This window comes from Pongo pygmaeus, chromosome 10 (genome assembly GCF_028885625.2).
Source record: "Pongo pygmaeus isolate AG05252 chromosome 10, NHGRI_mPonPyg2-v2.0_pri, whole genome shotgun sequence".
Lineage (NCBI taxonomy): Eukaryota > Metazoa > Chordata > Mammalia > Primates > Hominidae > Pongo > Pongo pygmaeus.
The window spans coordinates 130,768,092-130,773,699 of record NC_072383.2 but is presented as its reverse complement, the minus strand read 5'-3'; the positions used below and the strand labels follow the sequence as shown (position 1 = coordinate 130,773,699).

Here is a 5,608-nt window from a genome sequence, read left to right as displayed (position 1 = left end):
GGGGGGGGGCATCCTTTCCCGTGGCTGAATGGAGGGCCATCCTTTCCTGGGGCTGAGTGGGGGGCCATCCTTTCCCATGGCTGAGCGGGGTCCATACTTTCCCGTGGCTGAGTGGAGGCCCATCCTTAGGTACCTCCAGTGAGCAGCCTACATCCTTGGAGGATGGAAAATGGATTTGCCTCTTCACAGACTTCTCTGGTTCTAGCTTTGGGCTATTTATGCATGAAGCTGCTAAGAACATTTCCCAAATGTGATTTGTATAAATACCTAGGAGTAGGATTCCTAGTGTGAGGTCAGGTCTGTCTAGTAGCATAAAAACAACCAAAAGGTTTTCTGAGCCTCAGGGCACACAGGTGGGGCCCAGCAAGTGGGGGCCCAGAGAGCACCCAGGACTGAAGCTGCCCAGAACCTCCCTCGAGTGCCCCAGGCTGTCTGTCCCCACTCCCACTGCTACGAGCCTGCTCCAGGGCCAAGGGTGAGGCCCACCCTGCCTGGTGGCTCTCTCATGCCCCTCTGGCACCCCCAGGAGTGAGGGTGAGCGGCCAAGCTCCCCTTCCTCCACTTCCTTCTCTAGCATGCCCACCCCTCCTTTTTTTTTTAAACAAAGAGGCTGAAGGCCTTAGGATCCAGCCTGGTGGCTCCGAGATCTACCTAAAGCGCCCTAGTGGAGGACAAAGATTTTTTCAGGAGATCAGAACTCTGACTTCTGCAGCTCTCTGGGGCTGGGCTGCGGAATGCAAGCAGCTTGGGACAGGAAGTGGGTGTGGCTCCTCCTAAAGGAGCTACACATTGTTTTGTTTTGTTTTTTGACAGACTCTCCCTGCGTCACCAGGCTGGAGTGAGTTACATGATCTCGGCTCACTGCAGTCTTGACCTCCCAGACTCCAGCGATCCTCCCACCTCAGCCTCCTGAGCAGCTGGGACTACAGGTGCACGCCACTCCAGCTATTTTTTTAATTTTTGTGGCGATGGGGGTCTCACTATGTTGCCCAGGCTAGTCTGGAACTCCCAAACTCAATGAATCCTCCTGCCTCGGCCTCTTGAAGTGCTGGGATTACAGGCGTGAGCCACCAGGCACAGCTAACTTAATCCTCTGATAGGTCTTTTTTTTTTTTGAGACAGAATCTCGCTCTGTCGCCCAGGCTGGAGTGTAGTGATGCCATCTCGGCTCACTGCAAGCCCCGCCTCCAGGGTTCACACCATTCTCCTGCTTCAGCCTGCCGAGTAGCTGGGACTATGGCACCAACCACCATGCCTGGATAATTTTTTGTATTTTTAGTAGAGACGGCATTTCACCGTGTTAGCAAGGATGGTCTCGATCTCCTGACCTCATGATCCATCCGCCTCAGCCTCCCAAAGTGCTGGGATTATAGACGTGAGCTACTGCGCCTGGCCCATCCTCTGAGAGGTCTTCTTATCATCCCTCCCATTTTCCTGATGGGATAACAGAGGCACAGAGAATCTAGCCCAGGCTCCCTGTGGCACCTGGAGGGGACTCGGGCAAGTTCAAGCTGTCAGCTCTCTGACCTGCCCCAGGATTCAACCTACCCAGGTAGGGGAGAATCCGGATGGCATCTCCAGGCTTTTGGCTCCTATCTGTGACCACTGTTTGGGAAAATGATCTGGAACATGTGAACAATGATGCAGCTCACACTTGGCTGTCACGTGGGAGCCTCATTTACTAGGTCCACCCACGGATTGCTTAATGATCTAGGACAGGCTGGCGTGGTGGTTTACCCGTGTAATCCCAGCATGCTGGGAGGCTGAGGTGGGCAGATTGCTTGAGCCCAGGAATTTGAGACCAGCCTGGGCAACTTAGTAAGACCCCATCTCTACTAAAAATTAAAAATTAGCCAGGCATGGTGGTGCACACCTGTAGTCCCAACTACTCAGGAGGCTGAGTGGTAGGATCACTTGAGCATGGGAGGTCAAGGCTGCAGAGAGCTGAGACTGTGCCACTGCACTCCAGCTTTCATGAGACAGGGTCTCACTCTGAAAAAAAAATCTAGGACAAGAGTCAGCAAACAACCAGGCACAATGGCTCATGCCTGTAATCCCAGCACTTTGAGAGGCTGAGGAGGGCAGATCATCTGAGGTCAGGAGTTCAAGACCAGCCTGGCCAACATGGTGAAACCCTGCCTCTACTAAAAATACAAAAATTAGCCAGGTGTGGTGGTGGGCGCCTGTAATCCCAGCTGCTCGGGAGGCTGAGGCAGGAGAATCTTTTGAAACTGGGAGGCAGAGGTTGCAGTGAGCACAGATCGCGGCATTGCATTCCAGCGTGGGCAACAGAGAAAAAAAAAAAAAAAAGAGTCAGAGTCAGTAAACGTTTTCAGTAAACCTTTCCTGCAAAGGTTCAGGTAGTATACATCTTCAGCTTTGCGGCCAGACAGGCTCTATTGCAACTGCTTAACACTCTGCAATCTTAGTGTAGCCGCCCAAGGGGTTCACCTTGCCCACTGCCTAAACAAAGCTGATTCATGGAGACAGGGGAATTGCAATAGAGAAAGAATAATTTGGCCAGGCATGGTGGCTCATGTCTGTAATCCCAGCAATTTGGGAGGCCGAGGCGGGTGGATCACCTGAGGTCAGGCGTTCAAGACCAGCTTAACTAACATGGCAAAACCCTGTCTCTACTAAAAATACAAAAATTAACTGGTTATGGCAGCGCACACCTGTAGTCCCAGCTACTTGGGAGACTGAGGCAAGAGGATCACTTGAACCCAGGAGCCAGAGGTGGCAGTGAGCTGAGATCGCACCACTGTACTCCAACCTGGGTGACAGAGCAAGACTCTGTTTCCAAAAACAACAACAACAACAACAACAACACCACAACGAAAAAGAGTAATTCACGCAGAGCCGGCTGTGTGGGAGACTAGAGTTTTATTATCACTCAAATCAGTCTTCCCGAGCATTTGGGGAGTAGAGTTTTTGTTTTTTCTTGTTGTTTTTTTCACACACAATGTGGGTGAATCTTGAAAACGTGATTCTTGTGAAAGAAGACAGATACAAAAGGACATATTGAGATAAAGGACTAGCTGGATTTCCCAGGCCGACTAAGAATCCCTAAGCCTAGCTAGGAAGGTGACCGCATCCACCTCTAAACACAGGGCTTGCAACTTAGCTCACACCCGACCAGTCAGGTAGTAAAGAGAGCTCACTAAAATGCTAATTAGGCTAAAACAGGAGGTAAAGAAATAGCCAATCATCTAACACCTGAGAGCGCAGGGAGAGGGACAATGATCGGGATATAAACTCAGGCATTCGAGCCAGCAGTGGTAACCCCCTTTAGGTCCCCTCCTATTTTATGGGAGCTCTGTTTTCACTCCATTAAATCTTGCAACTGCACACTCTTCTCTTCCGTGTTTGTTACGGCTCAAGCTGAGATTTCGCTTGCTGTCCACCACTGCTGAATGCTGCCGTTGCAGACCCGCTGCTGACTTCCACCCGTCCAGGTCTGGCAGGGCATCGGCTCCACTCCTGATCCAGCAAGGCGCCCATTGCTGCCCCACATCGAGCTAAAGGCTCGCCATTGTTCCTGCACGGCTAAGTGCCCAGGTTCATCCTAACTGAGCTGAACACTAGTTGCTGGGTTCCATGGTTCTCTTCCATGACCCACGGCTTCTAAGAGAGCTGTAACACTCACCTCATGGCCCAAGATTCCATTCCTTGGAATCAGTGAGGCCAAGAACCCCAGGTCAGAGAACAAGAGGCTTGCCACCATCTTGGGAGGTCTAAGAACAAGGACCCCCCCTCCCCCAGTAACATTTTGGTGACCATGAAGGGACCTCCAAAGTGGTGAGTAATATTGGACCACTTTCGCTTGCTATTCTATCCTATCCTTCCTTAGAATTGGAGGAAAATACTGGGCACCTGTTGGCTGGTTAAAAACGCTGAACTTGCCCCTGCCAGTCCACCATGTTTTCAGGCCGGGTCTGGCTTGGTCTTCCCCCATAAGGAAACGGCCAGGGAGCTCCAGGGGACCCAGGCGCCGTCGCTTTGGCAGAGCCTGGGCTGAACAGCCAGGACAGCGGGGTAAACCCGAACAATTCTGCGCGAGGTAGGGAGGCCATGGCGTCCAGCAGTAACTGGCTATCTGGGGTGAATGTGCTGGCGATGGCCTATGGGAGCCTGGTGTTTGTACTGCCATTTATTTTTGTGAAGAGGCAAATCATGCGCTTTGCAATGAAATCTTGAAGGGGACCTCATGTCCCTGTGGGACACAATGCCCCCAAGGACTTGAAAGAGGAGATTGATATTCGACTCTCCAGGATTCAGGATATCAAGTATGAGCCCCAGCTCCTTGCACATGATGATGTTAGACTACTACAACTGGAAACCCAGGGAAATCAAAGTTGCTACAACTATCTGTATAGGATGAAAGCTCTAGATGCCATTCGTACCTCTGAGATCCCATTTCATTCTGAAGGCCAGCATCCCCGTTCCTTAATGGGCAAGAATTTCTGCTCCTACCTGCTGGATCTGTGAAACACTAGTATGACTTTCAAGGGTGTATGCAAAGCCCTCATTGATACCCTTTTGGATGGCTATGAGACAGCCCGCTATGGGACAGGGGTCTTTGGCCAGAATGAGTACCTATGCTATCAGGAGGCCCTGAGTGAGCTGGCCACTGTGTGTGAGTTTGGAGGGGAACGTGTCAGAGGGAGCTGGTATAGCAGTGTTGGACTGTTCCCACAATGCAATGACCTTCATAAAGCAATATAAACAAAATCCATGATACCATAAGAGTTGTCAGGTTCTAGACTATTAGATCAGTCTCTTACATTAGAAAGCAGATGCAGCCGGGCGCAGTGGTTCACACCTGTAATCCCAGCACTTTGGGAGGCGGAGGCGGGAGGATCATCTGAGGTCGGGAATCTGAGACCAGCCTGACCAACATGGAGAAACCCTGTCTCTACTAAAAATACAAAATTAGCCAGGCATGGTGGCACATGCCTGTAATCCCAGCTACTTGGGAGGCTGAGGCAGGAGAATCTCTTGAACCCAGGAGGCAGAGGTTGCGGTGAGCTGAGATCATGCCATTATACTTCAGCCTGGGCAACAAAAGTGAAACTGTGTCTCAAAAAAAAAAGAAGAGAAGAAAGCAGATGCAACTATACGAGCTAGTAAAAGAAGTTTTTACTTTTGTGTGCATTTTTCTTGTCTTTTGTTTAGCCCAGTAAAATGTCAAAATTGGTGTAGCCTAAAAAAACAAAAAACAAAAACACTGGACTTAAGACTCAGGTGTGAGGCTGTCTGGGAAAGGGCTTTCTAACAACCCCCAACCCTTCTGGGTTGGGAGCGTGGTCTGCCTGGAACCAGCTTCCACTTTCAATTTTCCTGGGGAGGCTGAAGGCCGACCAGAGGCAGAAAGCTGTCGTCCCGAACTCCCGTCATTAGCCAGTTGAGATTATGGCATGACCAGAAGTCTTTACTGAACAGTTGCCCATGCATGCACCCCTACCTTTCCTTCTGACTCATGCTTCCTGGGTCCTGACCACGAATTTCTTGAAAGTGTAGCTGCAAAATTCTCCTTACTGCTGAATCTACTTCCTCTGATCCCTGCCTCCTAGATACTAATGCTTCAGACTTTCACTTCCTCTCCCAA

At 50.6% G+C, this 5,608-nt stretch overlaps 1 pseudogene; it reads left to right on the top strand.

The window, feature by feature from the left end:
• The first annotated feature begins 4,071 nt into the window (after positions 1 to 4,071).
• LOC129010783 (protein C1orf43 homolog) lies at positions 4,072 to 4,791 on the top strand (annotated as a pseudogene).
• Positions 4,792 to 5,608: the final 817 nt, after the last annotated feature.